The 25,379-nt window shown below is 36.7% G+C and overlaps 1 protein-coding gene across 1 annotated transcript in view; it reads left to right on the top strand.

Annotated features, from left to right (window-relative positions):
- Positions 1-25,379, top strand: part of LOC123318691 (protein-L-histidine N-pros-methyltransferase) — a 273,638-nt gene that overhangs the window by 26,838 nt on the left and 221,421 nt on the right. The gene's annotated exons all lie outside the window — the stretch shown is intronic.

Below are 25,379 nucleotides of genomic sequence, written 5' to 3'. Positions count from 1 at the left end.
CGTCGTTATGTCGAGAACATTTTTTTTTTGGTTTACAGGAAGATCAAATGAGAGTCTCAAAGTTGGAATATAAAAAAGTCCAAAAATCGATTTTTTTAAAATAGGACCACTATTTTTTTCACTTACATATCATTTTGTAAGGAATAAATAAGTGGATTCTTTCAAGGGTTCCCTATATCCAAAATGTTCCATTTTCGTGATATCTGGGCCTTTTTTGTATTCCAACTTTGATACTCTCATTTGATCTTCCTGTATATCAGAAAGTAGTTCTCTAGATAAAGATGTAGAATATCTTTTCGGTAACAAAGCTCAAAAAACAGATCTGAGATTGCGTGTTGTTTAGTTGAATGGAAAATAGTGGTACAGTACAAGGATTACGTTTATACATGAAATATCGACTTTTGAAATTCCATAGCCTACATGGAGACGAATTTTTTCGAACGCACGTTACATACATATAATTCCGTGACCTTTGAACAAATTCCATATCATGCTCCTTCCTAAAAATATCCATAATAATGAAAGACTCTTACAAACAACTATCTGTTTTTGCTTATGGAAGCATATTCTTGTGGATAGAATTTCAGGCTTCATCTGGCGAAGCACAAAGTATAAACAACGAAGATAAATAAAAACCCTCATTTCCTTCCCTTTCTGATCAAAAGAATTCTCATTATAGGAAATCTGAATCACAAATTACATAAAGCAGAAAGTTTCTCCTGTAAAAACTACGTTTCCATTGTATAAAATCCCGTTAACTCATTTTATGAGAGTGAATCTTCTCTGGGAATTAAGCATTGAATTATTTAGGGAGCGGCAATGTGGACGCCTTGGGTAAGATGTTACCCAGGAATCCAGCGGGGTATGAAATCGACATCCTGAAGGATTTTTTCGCTTCATGATGATGTTTCGGGCGGTGCCGTAAATTGAGAGATGTAGTCGTTGATAATCCGCCATAGGTTCATCAAGCATCTTGGGGTGAAAGGATGAGGCAGCCCTCAAACGAAAAAATTCACTGCTGTGCCAATTTGAACTGAATCGATGTTTCAGTGTGGGGAATGGGTTGATTGTTTGGAGTGTGCCGTAGTGTTTTATGGGGATTTTCCTCATGTTGAATTCCGAGTATATTAATGAAGCTGACGAAGTATAATGACCAGCCGGCAGTTAAAATTTCGAAGTGATTATTTAGTCTAGGGCCAAACATAATTGATAGAGAAAAAATTCATTGAAAAAACTAGTATAAATTATAAGTGAATTAATATTAGATATCGATCGAAATTCAATATGGGAATACTCTGCATCTTCTGAAACTCTTTAGGGTTTTCACTCCCAATCTCTGGAACAAAATCAAATAAAAAATTTAAAAAATCGATTTGTTCCTGTGTAAATTCTTGCACTGATTTGTCAGGAGCAAATCGGATAGATTAGGTTTTGTATTTTACATTGTGAAATTGTGTTTCACACACCATGTTTTAGGATCAAAATTACTGGGTGAGTCTTTGATCGTACAAATATTTTAACTTGAGGTCGAAAGAAAAACTTTTCTGCTTTACCATTTTGTCCGAATCATCTCGGTTTAAAATATACAGGCTGTTGAAAAAACATAAAAAGTTACGCTTTTTTTACGAACGGTTTTATCGAATGAAATTAATTTCGGATTAGAGTTTTTCATTTATTTCTTTTTCGAATAAAAGATATCACCCACCTCTTCCAATTTTTTCATCATGACCATCACGTATCATACAAATTGAATACCTACCAAAAATTCGAAGACTATCTCTTGAAACTAATTTGCATGCTATACAAATTAAAAATACAGGGTAGCTTAAATTACGAGAAAGTTGCGTTATTCAAGGATGAATGGGTGGGTGTAAACAGTTCCCAAATATCTCTGATGGTTCCTGAGATATCTCGAAAAAACTGAAAATCAAGATTATCATTTTTTCTTCATAACTCATTTGTTTTTGGAGATAACTACACGAAATTCGGTGTGTAGTCATAATTCTACACTGCGCAAAAAAATTAACGCACATTCTGAAAATCTCAATTTTAATGAAAGTTAACTCTACATTGACTTTATAATTGATTTTTTATGTTCTCTCGAGAAGGTTTTGAACGAAACAAGACACATTAAATGGAAGAAAAATTCAGGATTTCACCGAATATTATGTGAAAGAAGAGAAATGAACAATTTTCAAAATACTGAAATGCTGATAAGTGATTTAATACTTGGTATTTCCACCCCTTGCGTTAATTACAGCTCGGCAACGACGGTTCATGCTCAAAATGAGTGATCTTAAAATGTTCTGATCTAATCCTTCCCAGATTTCTCCGAGTTGGATTCCTAAGTCATTAAGAGTAGCTGGATGATTTTCTGAACTTCTCAGCCTTCTATTGAGGTTGTCCCAAACCTGTTCAATCGGATTGAGATCTGGACTTCTTGCTGGCCATTCCATTCGAGAGACTTCAACCTCTTCAAGGTAGGTACTCCTGAACAATGCGCGCACGATGGGGTCTGGCATTATCGTCCATAAAAATGAAATTTTCACCAATGTATGGGGCAAATGGCACTACATGCTCTTCAAGAATGTTCCTTATATACTTATCAGCATTCATAGCTCCATTATCAACGACCACTAGGTCTGTGCGACCAGTCAAAGATATTCCACCCCATACCATAATCGATCCTCCCCCGAAACCAGTAGTATTCAGGAAATTGCACTGAGCATATCTTTCATGTGGACGTCTGTATACAAGGGAACGTCGATCACAATGGTAGAGGCAGAATCTAGACTCATCTGTGAAGAGAACTCTTTCCCAATCGGCTTCTTCCCAATGGATATGCTCTCTCGCAAAATCCAAACGCGCCCTTCGATGGGCTGGGGTAAGAGCTGGGCCTCTTGCCGAGACACGAGGCCTTAAATCATATTCTCTGAGGCGATTTCTTATTGTCTGAGTGCTAATTTTCACCTCATAAGTTTGCTCAAGCTGAATTTGAAGGAGGCGAGCGGTTGCAAACCGTTGTCTCAACGAAGAAACTCTCAAGTAACGTTCTTGAATGGCAGTTGTTACCCGTGGTCTACCCTGTCCTGGTCTTCGGACATTCATACCTGTCTCCCTGAATCGCTGCAACATTCTGGACACACTTGTATGGGAAACTCCAAACCTTTCTGCAATTCTTGTGTATGTCCACCCTTCTTCTCGCAAAACCACCGCTTGGGCACATTCCTCTTGGGTCAAATTGCGTGTTTCGCGTTGCATAGCGATCGAGTGTAGAAAATCAAACGAAAGAAAAACTATTGATCACTAGAATTGATCGAGAACAACTGATTTTAGAATGGAGCCAATACATTCAAAATCTGATAATAGATATCATCTTTTTTTATTCCTGCTGGGAAAAAACATCTGTATTGAAGAAAACCGTTGAAAGTGGATAACATATGCATGAATATTTCTGATGAAAATAATTATGATTGAGAACACCTTCAGTTGTAGAATAAATTTGAGATTTCCATAATGTGCGTTAATTTTTTTGCGCAGTGTATATAGCGAGTATTCTGATGTACTACTTCTCTGTAATTTAAGCCACCCTTTATTTTCAACGGTCTTCGATATTCCTATAGTCAGCCTCTAAATAGTTCTAACCCTGTATAATGAATATTTGAACGTTCTCTAAAATAAAAGTATTCTCCATATTTTGTTGTATGATGATCCGTGTTCGAGTAATTTGATGTTCAAAAATGAAAAATATCTCTGAAATTCGAGAAATTGGATATTGGAATGCAACTCTGTTTAAAAGATCCACAGATGTGTAGTGTCATAGATTCAAGTTGTTATTCTGAAGGAAGTTTTGTTTCTTCAGGGGTGGTATACCTCATTATGAAAAATCAAAATGAATATATCTTTTTATCAGGGCTGAATTGGAAAAAATGACAAGTAGAGGAAAAAAGTGTTTCTTTTGACCTCAATAATCTACTGTTAAAATATTAGTACGAGTCAAAGACTCACCCTGTATTGTATTTATGTTTGAACAAAGATTAAATGAATAAATTCATCCATTTTAATTTTCCATAATCCCTCAGTCTCAAAAGATTCTCGTTCATCGTTCCTCGCCCTTCTCATATTCCAGCGTAGGGAATGTGCCGCTCCTCCAGAATGCTGGAGGAAGTTATCATTCTTTTCTTTGAAGTATTTTTAGGGGCGAGGTTCGTAATGACGTTGGCGCGGTAATCCATGCATATACGGGACCCGAGACTACCCTTGCACACACACACACACATACACATTCGGTTTCTTTTATTTCGTGAATCGGAAAAGATTTGATGAAATCCCCTATGCTAAAGCTCCGCGTTTCAATCAACACACCCAGCGTCTTCTGAAGCCATTACGAAGCCACTGCGGGAAACTTCTAGCGGAAAACAGCTCCGAAAAACTGTGTTTTAAGATATCGTTTCAATTTTCCAAATCCCCGGAAGTTGGCAGCGTTTCCCGTAAAAGATTCATGCGTCATATTATAGTGTTCGCATATCTGAACATACATGAATTAATTGATTTATGCGCGTCCTAACAACGATAACGTTTATGAGTCAAGTAATATATTGTGGTGCTCATAAATTGACGTAGAAACACAATTTGAATTGTTTGGTCTTGAAATCGTGGTATATTGTGGCATTTGATAATTTGATTGTCTTCGGGAATTGAAGGGTCATCACGTTGTTATTTGAATGTTGAAAATGAGTTGATTTGCAGAATGGTAACAAAATCAACGTAGAGTAGTCGAAAATTCGAAGTGAAAAATATGTATATCTGGTAAATTTTTATTATGAATTCATACTACTCATGCAGTCTTCCCGAAAGAGTCAATAAACGACTTACGTTAATATTTTTTGCATTTTTTTTGTGGATTGCATAGCTTTCCAACAATCTGATCAAATTACTTGTAAAGGTAACTAGATATTTTGTATATTGTATTTGTGGTTGAAATGAAGTTATTAGGCTAGGACAAATTAAGTCATGATGAGTTTATTTATCGATTGATTCAATTCATTGGGAATAAATCTTTTTGTCTCAGTTTATAGTTGTTTTTTTTTTCAAGATTGTTTATCGAAACCTGATTCAAGTCTGCTAATTTTTATCAATTTCAAGGTCAATACCTTGTTACGTGCTCAAAAATTGTTATGAAATTTTGAAAGGGAAGTGCTATTTAGAATTCATGTCCGCTCATTCAAATAGTAGGTAACCCTGATATTCTAATACCTACAATATTACAGACGGTAGCGAACATATTATGTAGGTGAAATTATATGTTTCATCTGAATCTAAACGACTTATATTTTAGTTGAATTTTTCCACAATCAGAAAGATTGTGAATGAAGGGGATGACAAAGAATTTCCTTCTATTGGGAGATCCAAAAAAGAGGTGTCATTTGAGAATTTTATTTCAAGGTCAACGAATGCGAAAAATTACTACAGGATACACGATGAATGTCATCCTACAATAAGTTCCAGAAAATTAATTTTTCATTTGACATGTCCTATACATTGTAAATGTCTTAAGGGATTAATAAATATATAATTATCATTATATCAAATGATTAAAAATAAACAGCTATGATACGAGCCAGTTTTTCTATTAATTGTTGATTTATGTGTAATTTTTGTTTATAGGTGAAGTTCCTCTTGCCTTGAAACTGCCTTTAATTCTTTTGACTTCTATTGATGCAAGATGATTTTTGTTGAAGAATTCAACATTCTTGTAATTATCCGTCATTTCCTTCGAGAGGAACCCATTCCCTACCACTGCATCGTAGGCAATTCATCATCGGGTTGATTTTTTTGAAATCTACAACTGATGTAACGTATTCAACTTTTAGCCAAAGAAGAAAAGCAATAAACCAACATTAACTCTCCGCAAGCCAAAAAATGTTTTGACAAGCGTCATAACCCCACATTTTCGTACTATACAGAGTGGAATGTGTCAAATTTCCATGGCCAACCGAATGCTAAAATAAAAGTAAATGGTGTATAGTATGAACTGCATCCCATATTAATTGTATGCATGAGTCTGTACGTACTTTGAGCACGAGTGGACTAACTGATTCCTTTTCGAGCAAAACTTATTTATATGTAACCTGGTGCTTGCGTAAATATTGAGGGTTGGACCCAGAAAAGGCTCATTGACAGTACATTCAACATGCTAGAAGCACCTAAGCAACAAAGGTCTGTTGAAACAATTATTTCTCGAAGGTTTTGTTGGAGAGAAGAACGTCCCTCCATATGCCGAGTTATTTTTTTATTGCCTACGTGTAGGTACAATATTCATCCATATAGGATGGATATCTAGTTAGCCTAGACCAGTTCCATGCTTAAAAAAATATTGCGTTACCATAACAACGAACACTAACTCATTAGAAGTGTCAGTGTGAAGTTTGAGGTCAAAAAAATAAACCAGAGTTACGCAATAAATAAAAAGAAAGAAGATGTCCACCGAATTTGTGTAAATCGAAAAATTGGAGTATCGAGCCATCATCAAGTACCTGTATTTAAAAGGGTTAAGAGGTAAGCAGATTTACGCAGATATTAATTAGTGATCAATGTCCTTTGTATGCGACCCTGAAAAATTGGACTGCAAGCTTCAAAAAAGGTAGATTTTTTACTGAAGATGATGAATGATCGGGAAGGCCAATTTCTGTGACAGTCCCCGAAAATATCGATGCAGTTCATGACATGATTTTAGCAGACCGTCGAATTGGTCTAAAACGGATATCTGAAGCACTGAATATTTCATGCGAACGCGTTCATCATATAGTTCACGTCAATTTGGACATGAGAAAAATTGCTGCAAAATTGATCCCCAAATGTTTAAATGTTGACCAAAAGCGTGCAAGGGTAGAAGCATCTCCTTCGATCTGTTCTCGATTTGAAAACGATGTAGACTTCTTAAACCAAATTGATACTATGGATGAGACTTGGGTACATTTCTAAGATCCTGAAACAAAGCAACAACCGATGGAATGGCGACACTCTGGTTCTCCAAGACCTAAGAAGTTTCCTGTCCAAAAATTTGCTGGAAAAATTCTTGCTCCAGTTTTTGGGATTGCCATGGGGTAATTATGATTGAGTTTTTGATAAGGGTAGAACAATAACCGGAGATTACTATTCGACATTATTGACCACTCTACGGGTTCAAATTAAAGAGAAAATACGCGGAAAGCTATCCAAAGGTGTTTTGTTTTTGCAGGACAACGCCCCTGCACACAAATCTCATGTTGCCATGCAAAAAATTCGTGATTTAGGGTTTGAATTACTAAAACACCCCCCTTATTCACCAGATTTGGCTCCATCCGACTATCATCTCTTTCCTCAACCGATCAAAAGTTTAAAAGGTCGTAAATTTTCTTCCAACGAGGAGGTAATAAAAGCTGTGGAGGTCTAGTTTGTAGAGAAAGAAGAAAAAATTTTTTTGAACGGTCTAGGGACGTTGCATAGTGAAATAGTTTAATTTCATTGAAAGATGGTGTTCGCTGATATGAAGCGAAGAAGCTACGTCACGTCTTACAAATGTCTTACTATGTAAATCTACTAATCCAGATCGAAAAATCACATTGGGTAGACGAGATTACGTTGCCATTTCCAACCAGTTTTCCATCTCATGGATCAGTCTCCTTCAATTCATGTTTGAAATAAAGTCTATCTAGTGTTTATTACACTGTAGAAACAGCTAAACACTTTTTCGTTATTCTCGAAACAAATTCAACACCTATTCCCCATAAAATTCCGATCATGACACTCCTCGACAGAGCATCTATAATCGATTACGTAAATCTGCGATTCGATGAAATCCTCCATATTGAAGTTTCTCTTTTCAATCAACGCAATCCACGAGGCCATTATCCAGGACGGCTAGAAAACTTCGAGAGGAGAAAATGGCCGTGGAACTTTATTCCGACATAATGAATTCGATTAATCTTGCTATATTATAAATTCGAGAGGCCATTCCGAAAGTTGAAATACTTTTCTGTGCCTTATAGATGGAGGTGAACTTCGATATATTATTTTCATTATCAGTGGATTATCATTCCGCTGAAATTTTCCGTTTGAATAGTTTTGTTCGCTTGAAGGGTAGTTTTCTGACCTCCAACCTTGCATGAGTAATGAAAAGCCTTTTCAAGATGAAATATAGATGCACCATTTTAGACTGTTCACATTGAGAGGTTTCTGATATTGAAGAACGAAGTATTTCTTGTTTTTAAGAATTCATTGGATAGGCACAGCGGAAAAGTGCTTTTCAGCTGGCTGTAAAACGTCCTACCTTCATTCAAATTCAATGTTTACTTATATTCTCAAGACTGGTGATGTGTACTCTCTAATTGACTAAATGTTCTCGATTTATTAAATCAGTTTTACAATTGCTCATTACCGAAAATTGTATGTGGATGACGAAACATCCTTATTTATTTGAGTGGACATAAACAAATCACTACATATTATAAAACAAAGTCCCTTTCCGTCTGTCTGTCTTTATGTATACCTACTTAGATCTTCTGAACTACGCAACGGAAGGAGTCCATTTCTGCTGTCATGTTATTATGGACGATTCTGAGAAAACTATAATAGGAAATAGGAAAACATAACCAAGTAGAATTTTGTTGAGCTCAGGAAATTCTATGAAAAAGTCCGCGATGCCATATATCCAACTCTCAAGGATAATCCACAATGATCAGTTTTAACATTGCAAATTTGATTGGAAAATATGCTCCACTTGAAGAGGTTTTTTGAGCGTCTCAAAATGAATCAATAAAGAAAAATATGTGACCCTCATCTTCGGCATTTATTTTTGACGAAAAATGCTCTCTGCAGCATATTCCTTCAACGAATAGTTCGCGAGATATTGCAGGTTGAATAGTTACATATTTTGGCAAGAAATTCTTGGAAAACTTGGAGCCCACATCAAGTCAACATCAAGTCGATAGCTTGGATAGTAACAAAGTTACATCCCCAGTGTCATCCGGTATATTATTGACCTCCAATAATAATAATATTAACGAGAGGCAAAATCGAAGTGGGTAGATTCAAACTCAAGGAATGTGAGAAATCGAAGCATTTAAGAGGGATTTACGTACAAGCATCTATGGATCAAACAGGCTAGAAGGAATCAGAGCCAGATGAAAGAATAATTAACGGAGGAGTTCACTCGAAGATTGAGGAGGATAAGGAAAACTGTTCTACAGCAAGAATCTGATTAAAGCGATTAATATACCTACGCTTGCTCAGCAATGAGCTACTCATTACATTACATTACCCTGAAAGGGCTGCCATGATATTTTGGGGTCGAGGAATTGTTGATTTGTCCAACCGTAGATCTCAGGAAATCGAAGGACTTCGAAAATGTTTCCTGACAAAGGCTGCTTCATCAGAACTTCGTCGAGTAGTTTGTGATGCTGATAATTCTACTCCGTTAAAGTTGCAACAGAATCACTTTGAAATCTTCGAACACTCTGAAGAACGCAGAACGTGATTGCAAATCTTTTCCTAGGAGACACCAGAAAGAGGTCAACCATGATTACGTTGACATACATATATGTATCCAACTACTAGTTGACTTCAAGTGATTTCAATAAGGAACTATATGAGATATATATCGCCAAGAATAGGCGGACGAAAGCTGCCGTTACTCCTTCACAAACTTAGTCAATTCAATCTAAATAAAGTTAGGTGCGTAGGTAACGTCAATGTCAGCTCATGTGCTGATCTCGCTTGGCTGTTTTGCGAAGATGGACCTTATCGACTTGAGGGAACGGAACGAAGCGATCTCAAATTATCAAAATTCACATTTCATCTAGATATTTTGGGTTACGGATCGTGCTACGGGATATGGAGAATGATTTTCTTACTATAAGTAGGCGTTACCAGGTTGGGTTCGTATAGAAAAGAAGGCTTCTCCCGAAACGACAACAGGCCTTAGGTGTAGCAGGATGTGTTTACATTCGCGTTGCAAAAATCTCGAATTTCTGAAGCCTTTCTTTCTTAATTCCGATCTGCTTCCCGAGTCGAGAATAGTGTAGTTGCTTATGCTCCGTTTGGCATTTTTCGCGGACATAGACATGCGGCGGTTTCTTAGAACATAGATACATGGAATGGAAAATAAACATTCCTAAGACTGGAGTGAGATAGTTGCTTAGTGTCGCCAATCACAATTGAGACTGTCGACTCGGACATCATTGTCACATCAATTTTCAGTACGAATAGACAGGAAGTAAGTAAGTAAATATAACGCCAATGCCTAGTGTCGAGCTAGACAGATAAACATCGAATGTGTTTACTACAAACAATTCATTCGTAGCACTGAATGTCCGTTTCATATATATATGTTCTAAGGGCGGTTTTGGAAGAAATAGAGATTTCCCAAACCTCTGAATCAGCTGACTGTTTCCTCCTGCCTCCCCCCTGTACTTGTGGTACTGTTTGTTCCTTCATTAATATTCTGTTGGAAATAAATCAATAATAAATAATTAAGTTTAGTCGGTGCTTTATTGAAAACCAGATAGTGGGTAGTTGGTTGAATAACCAACTGTTAGTTTTTGTTCAACTAAGAAAAACAAGAGGTCCTTTCGTTTGCATAAAAACGAAACGTTGTAGATAAACTATACCTCCTCTACACTGGCGTAAATTCAATGAGCAAACGAATACTAAAATCGAGTGTAGAAAAGTGCTACACTTTTTATGCAAATGAAAGGACCTTTTGTGTGAAATATATAATAGAGAGTCGAAGTGCAGCCATAAACATATACGTTAACGTTATAATTGACATCTACGCCAGTTCATTCGTCAGTTTTTAACGTTAAGAGGAGTTTATATCACGGGACTTTCTCGCCATCCGTATAAGGCCTAAAGGGGGAAAGACTACCAGAATGTGGGGTGTTGCCAGAACACTTGAACGATAAGTAGAAGTTACGAATTTTACATTAGTTTCGACTTTCGTCGAAAAGATGGCAGCTTTTAACCAACGTCTTCTTTCAGTTTCACCAGGATACGAATTGTAGCCAATGGCGAGACTTTTATAGAAATTTTTTCATGTGGACATTTATAGAAGAGATAATTTCACCTTGGAAAGTCAATGAAATAAATGAATATTTGTTCTTCAATGAAAAAATTTGTTGATTTTTTTTCCGTTTGACGAATAAAAAAACTGCTTATTTTTCGAGATGACGAACTGATTGAATTGAATTTTAATGGAAACCTCATGTAAATTAGTGGTTTCTGACGTAAGATATTCATTTTTTCTTTTTGAACTGGCCACTGAAACGGTGTAGACCCCGTTAGCGTCAGCTTTACGGCCTACGTAAACAAGCAGTAGAGAGTTGAAGTGTGCACAATACTTTAGCCTGAACGTAAACGTTAACGTGAGAAATAACGTCAGATATAACGTTTACGTGTTGTGATGAAATTTGAGTTGAAGTGCTGCCATCATGAAACGTCAGACGTTAAACATAACCTATCAATTTGATTTTGCTTTCGTTTCGCGTGAACTCTCTTTTTTTATCTAATATTGAGCTTCGACAGCTGGAATAACATTTGGAATATTGATGTTCTAATGATTTATACGCCTAATAAAGAGAATTTTCAGCTTGGAAGTATTTTATTATCAATGAAATGTTCAAGTGTTAGAGACATGAGAATTGCAGTGTAGATTCAGCCATTTCCTTATGTACTGAATATCTGATAACAAATTAATTTAACTTAATCCTTTTGATAACTTTCAAATCACTGCTGATTTCCTATAATTTTCGTTCATTATGAGAAAATACACAGGAAATGTAAACAATGACAGTTTGAGGTTATCGAGAATTGCATTTAACAATCAAAATTCGGCCATTTGCAAGTCATCGGTGCTACTCGTTTAACGTTCGGTTAACGTACGTCGATGTTTAAGGTATACGTGGGAGACCGCTAGTTTACGTAGGCCGAAAAGCTGACGCTAACGTTAACGTTAAAAACGGACGAATGAGCATGCGTAGATGTCAATTATAACGTTAACGTTTACGTTCATGGCTGCACTTCAACTCTCTAGTCTCCCAAACATCGACGTACGTTAACTGAACGTAAAAAAGCAGCACCGATGGCTTGCGAATGGCCGAATTTTGACTGTTGAATGCAATTCTGGATAACCTCAAACGGTCATTGTTTACAATTCCCGTGTATTTTCTCATAATGAAAGTTATAGGAAATCAGCAGTGATTTTCACTTATCAAATTATGTTATAAAACTTCGATATCAGATTACATTCAGTACATGAGGAAATGGCTGAAACTCCACTGCGATTCTCACGTCTCTAACATTTCATGATAATAAAATACGCCCAAGTTGAACATTTTCTGCATTATGCTTATTATATCAATATTCTCTTCATTATGCATATATTTCAATATTTCAAATTTTATTCTAGCTGTCGAGGCTCAATATTAGATAAAAGAGAGTTCAAGCGAAACAAAATCAAAATCCAAATTGGTAGGTTAACTCAAATTTCATTACAAAACGTAAACGTTATATCTGACGTTATTTCTCACGTTAACGTTTACGTTCAGGCTGCGCGCACTTCAACTTTCTATTATATATAACTGCATTCATTGAATGAAGAATTATTTTTTCGAAGACTGCATCAAACTCATAGACATAGATACAGGGACTCAGCAATGCCAGCATGAAATTGGCTAATTTATGTGTAGAAAGAGAGGAATGATCGTCGGGCCATTACCTGTCTCTTTTCTGTTCACATAGAGGTGAGTGCAGACCAATCAAAATTCTAGAAAAAGGCAACTGCATGCCCGATGTTCAGTTTCTCTCTGTCACTTTTTTTGACCGTGTTTCATGCATATATAGAAAGGGAAAGCAAAGTCCATGTCTCTATGTCTATGATCACAATACAAATTCGATTACGAAACAAAAATTCTGATATATCTTAGCACAGAGAAATTGAAATATGGATTGTCTGTGGTCAGAAAACTGACCATGCAACGACACATCCGTCTGACGTGCAGCCCCTGGCAAGATCCAATCACAATTAACAAGACGTTCTCATCGAGTACATGAATAATAATGACCATCTCACCGAGGGCGCGAACTTTACGGAATGGTAGCCATAAATATTCATGAGTTTGTGCATATTCTTGACGAACACCTGAGGTGGATGTTTTGGCTTTTGACAAGCGACAAGTAGTATCATTAATTATTCCCCTCGGATGAAAAGTGCAGCGGAATGTTAACTCCTTGAAAACTGCGGTTTTTCTAACAAGTATATATATATATATATCGAGTTTTGTCTTCATTTGCATTGTAGAATCAGAGAAGGAGCGATTACGGAATCATTGTTTTCTTATAACAACTATGAGAGGATCTCACTGCTGTGCTTTGTTCAAAGGCGAAAAACGACGTTTATTCTCATTCCATTTCGAATTTGTTCACAAGCAGTAAACAGATTTGAAATCTCTTCAATCAGTATCTATGAACGTCAATTATGTTCATTACTACGTAGCATAAAAATACCAAAAATTCAAAGAACCCAACTCTTGAAACTAAGTTGGTATCCTTCATATTTTCTCGTATAATGCGCCGTTTTTGAGTAATTTGATGTTCAAAAATAAAATATTCAGGGTGTTCTCAAAGGTGAGGCTCTATTTCAAGGATCATAGAACTCCCCACAATAAGTCATGGTACCAAAAATCGTTCATATAAAATAATTCACCAGGGCTGAGTATTTCGAAACCAAAGTTACTCGAAAATCTGAGGCATTCCCGCTCCGGATCTGCATGCCTACTCAAGGTATGGTTTCGGTAGTGCTTCGGATGCAATGCTACAGTGCTACAGAATGTGACTGCAGCTCGGTAATTGCATATGGGTAGTCACATTCTGTAGCCACTGCATGCATCCGACGCACTACTGATACCATATCTTTATGCGTAGGCTTGTGCCGGCGAAAGGTCAGTATACTGGAAACCGTCAGAGTCAGTGTATGATTTTTGTGAATTTTCGGAAGTAGTTGAAAAATGCCCCACGTTTACTAAAACAATGAACTTGTTCACATGATTTTAATATATGGTGAATCCAAACAGAGTGCCAGTGCGGCGTGCAGGTTTTAGAGAAGACGATTTCAGTTAAGAAATCACCCAACTCCTCGGATGTTCATAAACTTGGTGCAGAGATGTAGGGATATTGGACGTTTGCACGAATCCCGGGAAGCAGATGTTGGCAGGCCTGTAACATCGCAAATGCCAGAAATCGAGGAGCAGATTCTGGACATAGTTGAGAAACAACCGACAACAAGTACTGGATCCATTGCCAGGGTCGTCAGAGTGAGCCACAGTAGCCACTTTCACAAAAAATGGAGTATACCCATGTATGGTCTAAGGAAATCCTAACGCTATCAGATGAACAGATTTTCAGCAAAGGTTTTCTTGAATGTCTGGATCGGACTCCTGTGTGGAATGATTATTGGACCATTTTTTCTACCACCACGAATGACAGGTGAAGAATTCCTCCATTTTCTCCAGAACAATTTGCCAGGATTACTAGAAGACGTTCCTCTCAATATTCGGCAGAGAATGTGCTTGTTACTGGATGGAGCACCACCCCACTTTCGAAGAAATGTTCGAAATCATTTAAATAATGTGTCCCCGAATAGGTGGATAGGACCTGGCGGATCCATTCCTTGGCCTGCACGCTCCCCGGATCTCAACCCCTGTGATTTCTTTTTGGGGTCATTTGAAAACATTAGTGTACAGTGGCGGTGAGGTGGATAGTGCGGGCGATCTAAGACAACGCATTGAAAATGCTTGTGAAATTATTCGTGGGCAAACTGATGTGATAGTTGCTGCATGTATCCATTCGTTATTACGCCGGGCAAGATTTTGTGCCTATCAAACAAATGGTGATCACTCCGAACAATTTCTGTGGAGAATTCGGAGCAAGTTCATCGGTGAGTTGATGAACTGCCTTATTTTTTTTCTTATACGACCTTTCCATTGAGGTATTTTTCCTATGCTTAGTTTAAATTTTCATGATTATACCTTTCAAAAAAAAATCACCTAATAAATTTTGAAAAAGAATATACAAATTTGCTATAAATTCTTGTGCCGAGAAGAGATCGCAAAGGAAGCCGATCACTTTATTGATTTTGTGAAAACATTCTGACTGAATCCATATGGCATCGTGATTCATCACTGGCGATTTATCCTAACAGACAGATACTACGATCCAGCGTCGTATTAAAATATTGATTCCCAAAGCTTTTGAATCTTTTTTTGTATTGAATACCTATTTAATATGAGCAACTGCCGGCGAAATGATCTCATTTAATGAGTTCTACCATATGTCAAAAAAACCTCACCTTAAAAAACACCCTGTATATGTGATATTCAGAAAATTGGGTACTTTGGCTGAATGAAACTCTGTTTAAAAGATCCGTAAATGTGCAATATCACAGATTCAGCTTGTTATTCTGAAGAGAATTTTGTTTTTCCAGAATTGGCATAGCTCATTATGAAAACTCAAAATGACTATATCTTTTTATTAGGGCTGTTTCAGAAAAAATGGTTAAATGACCTCAAGAATCTACTGTCAAAATATTTGTACGAGTCAAAGACTCACTGTGTATATTTGCTCATCTCCAAAGTTGAATTGGTATATCCAACCAATGCTCAGAAAAACTTCTATATCTATATCCTTTCGTCTAATCCGAAGCCGAAGAAATGGTAAAAGAAAAAAAAGTGTTTTTTCATCTCATACATCTACTCTTAAAATATATGTACAGGGTGGGCAAAATTGGTGATACCTGAATTACAACTTTTTCAACCCAACGAGATAGAGGAAAATGCATGGCACATTACGGTCGTCTTTTTTCGAGATATTAATAATGCAACTGCATTCCTCTATTTTCTTTTGTGTTCGAGTTATAGGCCAAAATTTAATTTCAACTTTGGTCATTATCTCCGTTTTTTTTTGAGCTAGGGGGTTGAAATGAAAACATTACACAGACACTTTTTTGATAGCAATCCAGTGTCGTACTATGATTTTTTCTAACAGGTTTATTTGCTGAGCTATAACATAAAGTTGGTTTTTTCTTATGAAAATAGTAGTTTAAAATGACTTAGAAAGACTGAGTGCGATATATGATATATTTCTGAAACGGTAAAAAAATTTCGATTCTTTCTAAGACATTTTAAACTACTATTTTCATAAGAAAAAACCAACTTTATGTTATAGCTCAGCAAATGAACCTATAGGAAAAAATCATAGTATGCCACTGGATTGCTATCAAAAAAGTGTCTGCATAATGTCCTCATTTCAACATCCTAGCACAAACAGAAATGGAGATAATGACCAAAGTTGAAATAGCCCAAATTTAAATTTTGGCTTATAACTCAAAAACAAAAGAAGAAAGAGGAATGAAGTTGATGTCATTATTAGTTTCTCAAAAAAATACGACATGAATGGTACCTACATTCATTTTCCTCTATCTCGTTGGGTTAAAAAGTTGTAGTTCAGGTATCAGCAATTTTGCCCACATTGTCCAAGTCAAAAGAAGTTGAAGACTAAATTGTTGTGATGAATTTATTAATACTGTTTTCTATGTCACTTGATATATGATAGGTAATAGTGCAAAATCTCACCCTAGTCAACCTTCACTCTTTCGTCAATCCGAAATCCACACTTCATCTGAGTAGGAATAAGAAAGTGAAAAAGCATCGAACTCCCAGCAAATTTAACTTTTATCGAAATAATATAGAACAAATTAGATTAGCTAAACAAATTAAATCGTGGCACAGAAGAAAATTCAATATTCTACACTCTACACTCTACAGGAATCAGCTTTGCCGCAGAAATATAAAAATAACGATACCATGCACTGCAAAAAAAAGAGCAAAGCTGCTAGTTCCCATTCCTCCGACATTTCATGCATTTTCTAACAATACATAAAAGTATAATTCCTCCTTAATGAGGCGACTTTGATAGCCGAAACGTCATTTTGGATTTGTAAGAGCAGTCGGTGGTGAAAATAATTAACGTCGAAACTGCCTTGTCATAGTGATACTAATTAAGCCGAAAGATTCGTCCAACTCAACAGTAATATTGGTAAGAAGGATTGTCATTTGGAATAACAAGATGGGCTAATGCAGCTACCGATAATTAAAGTTGATCAATAAAAAGGAGAAATCGTTGATCATAAAAGCACCTCGAGTTTTGTTGAATACATAACCTTCTCGTGATGATGGACGCAACAAGGATGGAATTGCGTCTTCCGAGAAGCGGTAGCAAATTCATTTCATTCGATGCATCCAATATTCATTTCATAGTCGTAAGCAGAAGAACTCGATGTTATTCGAAATGATCCTTCGAAAATTTGTTTTGTCGTTGAAATGAAGTAATTTTGGCAAGGTGCTTTCTTTGGTCTTGAATGGATTTAGTGTTGAAATCAAAGGTTTTTAACAAAACCACACTTCATCGCCTAAAAAATTCTGTTAGTCTTGATTTAGTTATCTCAAAGATACGATAGACAGACTTCATAGACACTTATTAAAAACATTGTATTTATAATTAAAGTGCAAAGGACTTGGGCCTGGTACCTTCGCTAAAATAATTCATGGTAGCTTCTACTTCAATTTGTTATACGTCTGGCAGTCTTCTGAAAACTACCTATTAAAAAAAAAATTCCAATCATACTCGCACATAAAAAAATTTCATTCTAGAATATTGGCTATAATGAACGAAATAAGGGAAGATACTTAACATCCAATTACATAAAAATCAACTAGAGTCCAGAAATAGTAGATGCTGACCATGGTTTTGGTTCCATTTGATCTCTACACAACTCCCATCACGACTAAAATGGAACGAATTTATGGCTCCTCCTTTGACCTTGATTTTGAATATTCTCCAGTCGAATCAAATGATCAATATTTCGACAATTCGAAATATGACACATGCCCATGTTGTATTGGACATATGGAATAAATTGAAGTGAGTCTACCAAAAAAGCAATCATTTGGCATTTCTTCAAATTGATAGAGAATTGGAGATTGAATTAGAGCTCTCAGATTCAAACTTCCAATAAGAAGTCACAGAACAGATAGAATCTCCAGAAGCCGAATACTCAATGGTGAGAGAGAGAACCAATACAGACTCAAAACACCTACATTACTACAAATATGTGAGGAACATTCACAAAAAGCTTACAAGCAAATACGAACGCAGGATCAACTTATTCCTCAAGCTTTGTAGAAGAACTTCATTCATTCATTGCTGTATCCCGTTACCTGGAATAAATCTACAAAATGATATAAAAAAAACAGACTTATAATTTCTTAGGGCTAATTGCGACTGTGTGCTCTCCTGTGACTGAAGAGACCCAACCGTGACCTACAGATCCTTCCACACTCCGGGCATGGATAGTCACCAACCAGATCTGGCAGCCGCTGTATTCTTCTCGAGTCTCCATTATACCTTTGCACCATAGACCTCCACTGTGACCTGTCTAACGCTAATTGTTCCCAGTTATGATTGGCATTGACTAATTTTAGGGATTGATGCAGTGTATCCTTAAACCGCTCATACTGGCCTCCTGGTTTCCGGGCTCCCTCTGTCAATTCGCCGTACAGAGCTATTTTGGGAAGTCTTGTGTCTTGCATCCTCAGAATGTGTCGGGCCCTCGTCACTTGAGTCTCAATTGTTGTACAACTCGCGTATTGCAAGACTTCTGCATTCGAAACTTTGTGGAACCATCTGATGTGTATTATCTGTCTTATATGACGTTGTTACATTTGTTCAAGCTGTTTAATATGTCGCGTGTAGGGCGTCCAGCTTTCGCTTCCGTAAAGAAGCGTTGGGAGGACGACTGCTTTGTAGACAGATGTCTTGGTCTTCAGAGTTCAGATTGAGGTCGTGATTTTGAAACATTCTGACCTTTAGCTTCCAGAATGCCCGTGATGCCGAATTGATACTGTTGTGTATTTCCGTGTCTAGGTTAGCCCTAGTATTTATGAAGCTTCCCAAGTATTTGAACTGCTCGACCTGTTCTAGAGTTTCATTCTCCTGGCTGATATGTGTTTGAAGGCTTTCTGGCGGACTTACCAGGATTTTGGTTTTATCGATATTTAGTATAAGGCCTAAAGCTTCGTATATATAGAAAAGCTATCACATTACAAACGAACAACAAAACTAGAAAAAATAAAATAAAATGGAAACCTTGATGGAACTCAAGATAATATGTAGGTACAAATAGATCAAATAAAGATGGTTATCGATTCATCAAGCATGACACTCATCAGATACTAAGCCTCACTCTTCAATGAAGAATTGAGATTCTTCCTATCACTTAAACAATAACCAAAATCGAGACGATGTTAATTGCAGATGAAACTGTTTCATTAAATTACTTACAGCAGAAAAAATGCAACTGCCGTCGTAGATGTGGCACAAACGGTAATATAACGAAAATATTGACGAAGTGTGAAATGCAAGCAATCAACAAAAATCAAGTGGATAGAAGATAGAAGGTTAAGAAAGGTCTGCATTTTTTCATGATGTTTATTTATGACTACAAGAAAACTCGATTACAAAAATTATAATGATCATAATGCCATAAAATTAATATTATCTCTAATACTGGACATTTATAGCCTGAATTAGATTGTTAGCTAATTTGATCACTAGTTAACAACAGTAATAAAGTATAGGCTATCGACCTTTAATTGGCCGTTTTCTTTCATTATCATTACTGTCAATGAGTGGCTTCACTTTAAGTTCCCTCCATATGAAATACGCATTCATTGAAATTTTTTTCGTGTACCACTGTTGAACAGTTGTTCACAAATTTTCGGAGTCATGAGCAAAACTGTTCAGAGGTTCGTCGGATTTTTGTGGGAAAAAAAATATGATTCAGATATAGAACGGCACACGGTCTGTCATCCTAGGTAGTACATTGTGACCTGGGCAATAATATTGCATTTTTTTTAATAACAGGAAAAAATTGGAATCGCTCTTTAGTTCGAGTTTGGGACCAAACACAATCAATCGTCCTTGGTCCACAGCTGTTTCGTTTGACTTATTGATCACATGCAGGTTCGATCAAACTTATTAACCAAATGAGAGTGATACTATTCTTCTTCTTCTACGGGCTGAACTGATGCCTTTTGGCCCATTGTTGAAGACAGAGGAATAATGATATCTCAAAGATTAATCGCAAGAATTAAACAATTGAACTATAATAATGAACTCTTCTTGATTACGTTTTTTGCCTCCTTAAGTCTTATTTTTTTTTTCTTTTTTGGCTTCTTAGCCTTTCCCTGTGCCATCTCAGGACCTGTTATTTTCTGTGACTCTTCTAATGCCCTCCTGGTCCCAAATCCCAACCTCCCACAAGGGAGCCTTATCGCCCACGTCCAAGGAAAATATTACCCTATACAGAGATTGGACGCATTAGTATCCTGTGCTAGTCGAAATACTGATAGAGCATTCCGATAAAGTAGAGATCACCAAATTTTGAGGCGTAAGTTGGAAAACAGATATGGCTTCAGTACGCAGTTTTCGTGTCTCATCAGGTCCTATCTGTTGCATCGCAGGTAGTATGTTTTTGTTGAGAGTTTTCATACGTCTGATTATTTGTCTGAGTTTGGTGTACCCCATGGCTCTAATCTTGGCCCACTTCTATTGCTGCTGTACGTCGATGATTTAATGTTGGTGTGATGAAACTGCTGTTTTTGGATGATTTCAAGCTCTTTCTAAGAGTGACTCGTGGACAAGAACGTTTCGGTGCGGTAGTAGAATTGTTGAAACTGTGTGAAGTTTAATTTTTCTAAGTGTAATGTCATTTTTTTACAAGAAAGGTGGAACGCCTTATGATTGATTATTCTTGGGAAATGTCAAGCTGTTAAGATTGAACGTTGCTAGGGAATTGGGAGGTCTTGGTGAGATGTCACTTATTCCTCCCATAAATGATTTGTTCGCAACGCAAGGCATTTTCATAATTTCGAAACATTTATTCTCATTTTCAACACCCTATTAAGAACTAAACACGAGTAAGCCCCATTTGGCAGCCTATTTATTTCTATCATAGACAGCGTTTGGAATCAGTTCATCTCATATAGAGATGAAGATGTATATCCAACGAGAGGTACTGACCATGCTCTTGGCTAAGTTCGGTTCTGGCTTATCGACGAAATTTGAGGGCATTAATTTTTCTATACATGCTTGTTCACGGTAGTGTTTAATGTCCTGCTCTTGTCAAGTTTTGGGCAAAAGATCTTGGAGATGTTGCAGTATTTCTGTATGTGGTCTGTGGACATCACGGGCATTTGCTGGCTGCTGGATAACCAAAATCTTCGCTGATACTTGAGTGAAGGTAAAGGTATCCATACTCTTACTCGTAGCATCAGGCAAACATTCATATCTGGACCATTGCCCACTGCAATTTTTGACGCTTGTGTTCCCGAGTGAGTGGAATTCACTCCATGTCAGATTGACTACATGGAAACTTCTTCCCACTGTGCTAAGGGATATTGAAGTACTAGTCTCATCTCGCAGACGTTGATTTGCTGTCTTCGAAAGATTTAAAACGGTCTTCGTTATACCACATGGTCTACCATGTACCAAAGTACTTATCGGAGTGTAAATATGATACTACACTTTGAATGAATTGGCTACTTGCAATTGTGTTCGACCACGGCCTGCTCTGTTGGCATCGTCATCAGGTAAAACTTATCTTCGTAATTGGTCGCAAAGTGCTTGTGACCAATTTCGGATTATTAATATTATTGTGGATATTGAGCAACTGAACAGGTGAAAATGCTAATACTTACCCCAACGGGCTTTAGGAGAAACCTAGGCGAATCTCCACTCGTCTGGTAGCAGAAAGGGTGTTCCAGAGGGAAGGGAAACAAGGAACTAACCTTTTCTCCGTGCAAGCTTCGTGGTTATTACCTCGCTGATGAAGAAAACACAAGGCACTTCACTCAAAGTTGCTCAATATCACTCTGGTTCAATTATTAGATGATTTCACTAAAGATGACAAATGTGGCGATATTACAGAGGATTACTTCAGTTTTTCGAAAACTTTTGTAGCGCACAGTGACGATACTATCATTATTGTTGTGACTGACAGACGAAGAGTTTTGTTTCCCGACCGTAAATCGTCGCCAGCAACTGGGCCAAAAAACGCCTGACAAACCGGAGTCAGGCAACTTGGGTTCACCTGATAGGTTCACGATGTAACACTTGGCATAATGAAAATTCTATTTTTATTAGGGCAAGTGATTAACGACCTCCAAATTATAACAAAAATAGAGAAGGGTTGATAGGTTTCAGGGCCTTTGAAACGAAACGTCTGCAAATTATTGAATTGGTTTCTTTTCATTTTACCTGAAACCTATCAACAGTTCTCTCTTCTTATTCTATTTTTAATTGCGTATAACCGTTTGATCTTATTGCAAACGAAATATACAAAGAAAGAGAAGAAGGGAAAATTATTAAAAACAAGAATCAGATTGAAACTTGCTTTACGATGAATGTAATCGTTATCAGTTTATGTTTTAAAAAAAATATAAATATTGAGACGATGCGAAAAATATGCATGTCTGGAATACTTAATATATTTTGGAAATAGAAACAATTGTTTGAAGGGATTTGTAACTTTCTTTCAAATAATTATATTTCATAAAGTAGAAAACCGTGACCAAAGATTATAAAGTAGAAAGATAGGAAACGCTCTCATATCGCTAGTACTAAAAACCGACTACATTTTGGCCAGTGAAAACACGCGTGACAATGAGATGGCGCTAAAAACGCACTGTCAATACAGAAAAGTTTTTTAATAACAGTTTTCTGTTTTATAATTGAGGGGCGCGACATTCGAATTCTATTCCTTGTACTGAATTTTAATATTGACCTTGTTGAAACTAGAAAACAAACATCCTGAGCGACAAAACAAAAGGATGGTTTTTTTTTGTGACCAGGATGTTAGTTTTCATCTGAAAATTGTTTGGAATCGATTGGTATCAATGAAAAGCGCTATTGGATGTGATAAATTTTTATTTGCAATCTATAAAAAATTTACAAAAATTTGAAATTATGGACAACGAATAGAGCTTTGACTAGGATACAAGAGTACATGATTATCTGCTATAGGAACGTCAAAGGTGTTTTTTCTGTGAAAACGTTTTGAATTAATAAACTGAGTTGAATCTTTACAATTTATATCAGAAATTGATAATAATAATAATAATAATAATAATAATAATAATAATAATAATAATAATAATAATAATAATAATAATAATAATAATAATAATAATAATAATAATAATAATAATAATAATAATTTATTCATCCTTTCAGGTACCGCAGAGGTATATAGGAAATGTCAATACAAAAGTAAGCAATACAAAACTATTATTCTAATACATCAGAAAAGAATTCCTTCAAATCATAGTATCCCCTGGAAGATAACATTTTTTTGATCTCCCTCTTGAACATTCTCTCATTCATGGACTTAAACCTATTCGGCAGATGATTATATAATGCAATACCGGCATATATGGGGGATGACTCGTATTTGGCCGTCGAGTGCCTTGGCACACAAATCATATTTCGGTTCCTAGTTCCATAGCTATGGAAATCAGAGCATTTCGTGAGACAATTAATATTAGATCGCACATACAAAAGACAATTTAGGATGTAAATGCAGGGTAGTGTAAGTATTTGATAGTTCTTGAATATCAGTCTGCATGAATCTCTAGGTTTCAAGCCGATATGAACCAATATTCAATTTACCGTCATAGGATACACATTTCCGTTACTTACTTATTATTATTTACAACATTTTCGGAACCACAATTGGAAAAAACCTTACAGAGGTATACAAGTCCTGTATTCAAGCCCGTCAGTATAATTTCTTCATGCTTTTTTATGATTTCGTCATGATATGGTCTCTTTATGACACAATATACAAATTGATTGACGAATGAACAAAACACTCACAGAAGGTTTCATAAAATTTTGACTTTCCAAACGACAATTTGACAGTCACCCGATTCCCAAATCGAAATCCATAAAACTTTTGCATTTCTGAATATATTGAAGGCAATTGAGAATCTTTCAATGGAGGTATGAAAGTCATAATTTCCCCTAAATGAGCCCTTCATGTAAGGGATGCTTCCTGCATGCAACAATTTACGTGGATGAACAGTTCTCGAGAGACTTGCAGTAAAATGTTCATTGCACATGGTGTAGTCAGTAATGTTTGCAGGCCTTTACGCCACGAAAATTTTATCTACTTCGTAGCACTGAAAATAAAAATCAATGAATGACCGAGTCACATGTTACTAGTTAATACTTACATTCCCATTTTCCTTAGAAAAATTCGTTTTATTTGATCCACAGTTCTTCACCATACAATAATTTATTCTGAGGTTTTCGCCAAGAAATTAGACAAAAATTTCAATAATCAGCAGCTAGAACGGGCTCGAAAAACAAAAGGCGATACGCGGTCGTCTATGGATACGAGAATCAAAACATTCAAAACCTGTTTGATCAAAATGGCCATATGACTCTGACATCTCGCAAAATTTCATATGTCCTTCGAATTAAAATTTTAACCAGTCCTAGCGTCCTAAAAACACGCTTGACACAGAGATGGCGCTTCAATCGCTTTAGTCGCCTCGTTTCCCATCTTTATACTCTATAATCTTTGACCGTGACATTTTGGGAGAAGTTATTTTTTTTTTCCGTTTTTTATACCAAAAGTTTTCATTGAAAAAATTGGACTGAAAATTATTTTTCAATAAGGGTTCATCAAACTCCTTCCAAACGCGCGCTTTCAGGATCGGCGGTTAATGATACCGTTGGTATTGCCCATTTCTGGCCTTTTAAAAATAACAAGATGTCTGATTACCAATAGGGAGCACGTGATCCATTACCCATCGCGGCCAATACGATAAATACATACATATTCCGATTTCTTATTGAAAATAGTTGAATGTACATATATCGACGGAGCTGCTGTAGCGGGTAGAGCGGCATCTTTTTACGACTCTTGGCGGAATTTGCATTTGCTTGATTGGACGGATGATGGAAAATATCTCCGGGGAGTCATCCATCACTTACCTGGGCGACGGAGCGCGCACCCCCCTTCTCCCGCCGCTGGAACTCGGGTCCCATGTGCAGCGGCCGCGGCGGTGACATTTTTTTCCGAGGAATTGCGAACCGCTATTAGCGACCCGTTCATCCGATATGAAATATTGCCGCGTGAAATACGTGGACCTAAATTCTGAAAATGGCGGCGCGGTTTTGTTTTTTGATCGTTATGGATACGGCGGAGGACCATTTCGGTATCA

Source organism: Coccinella septempunctata, chromosome 1 (assembly GCF_907165205.1).
Source record: "Coccinella septempunctata chromosome 1, icCocSept1.1, whole genome shotgun sequence".
In the NCBI taxonomy this organism is placed as follows: Eukaryota; Metazoa; Arthropoda; class Insecta; order Coleoptera; family Coccinellidae; genus Coccinella; species Coccinella septempunctata.
Note: the sequence above shows the minus strand (reverse complement) of the source record. Positions and strands in the feature narration are given on the sequence as shown.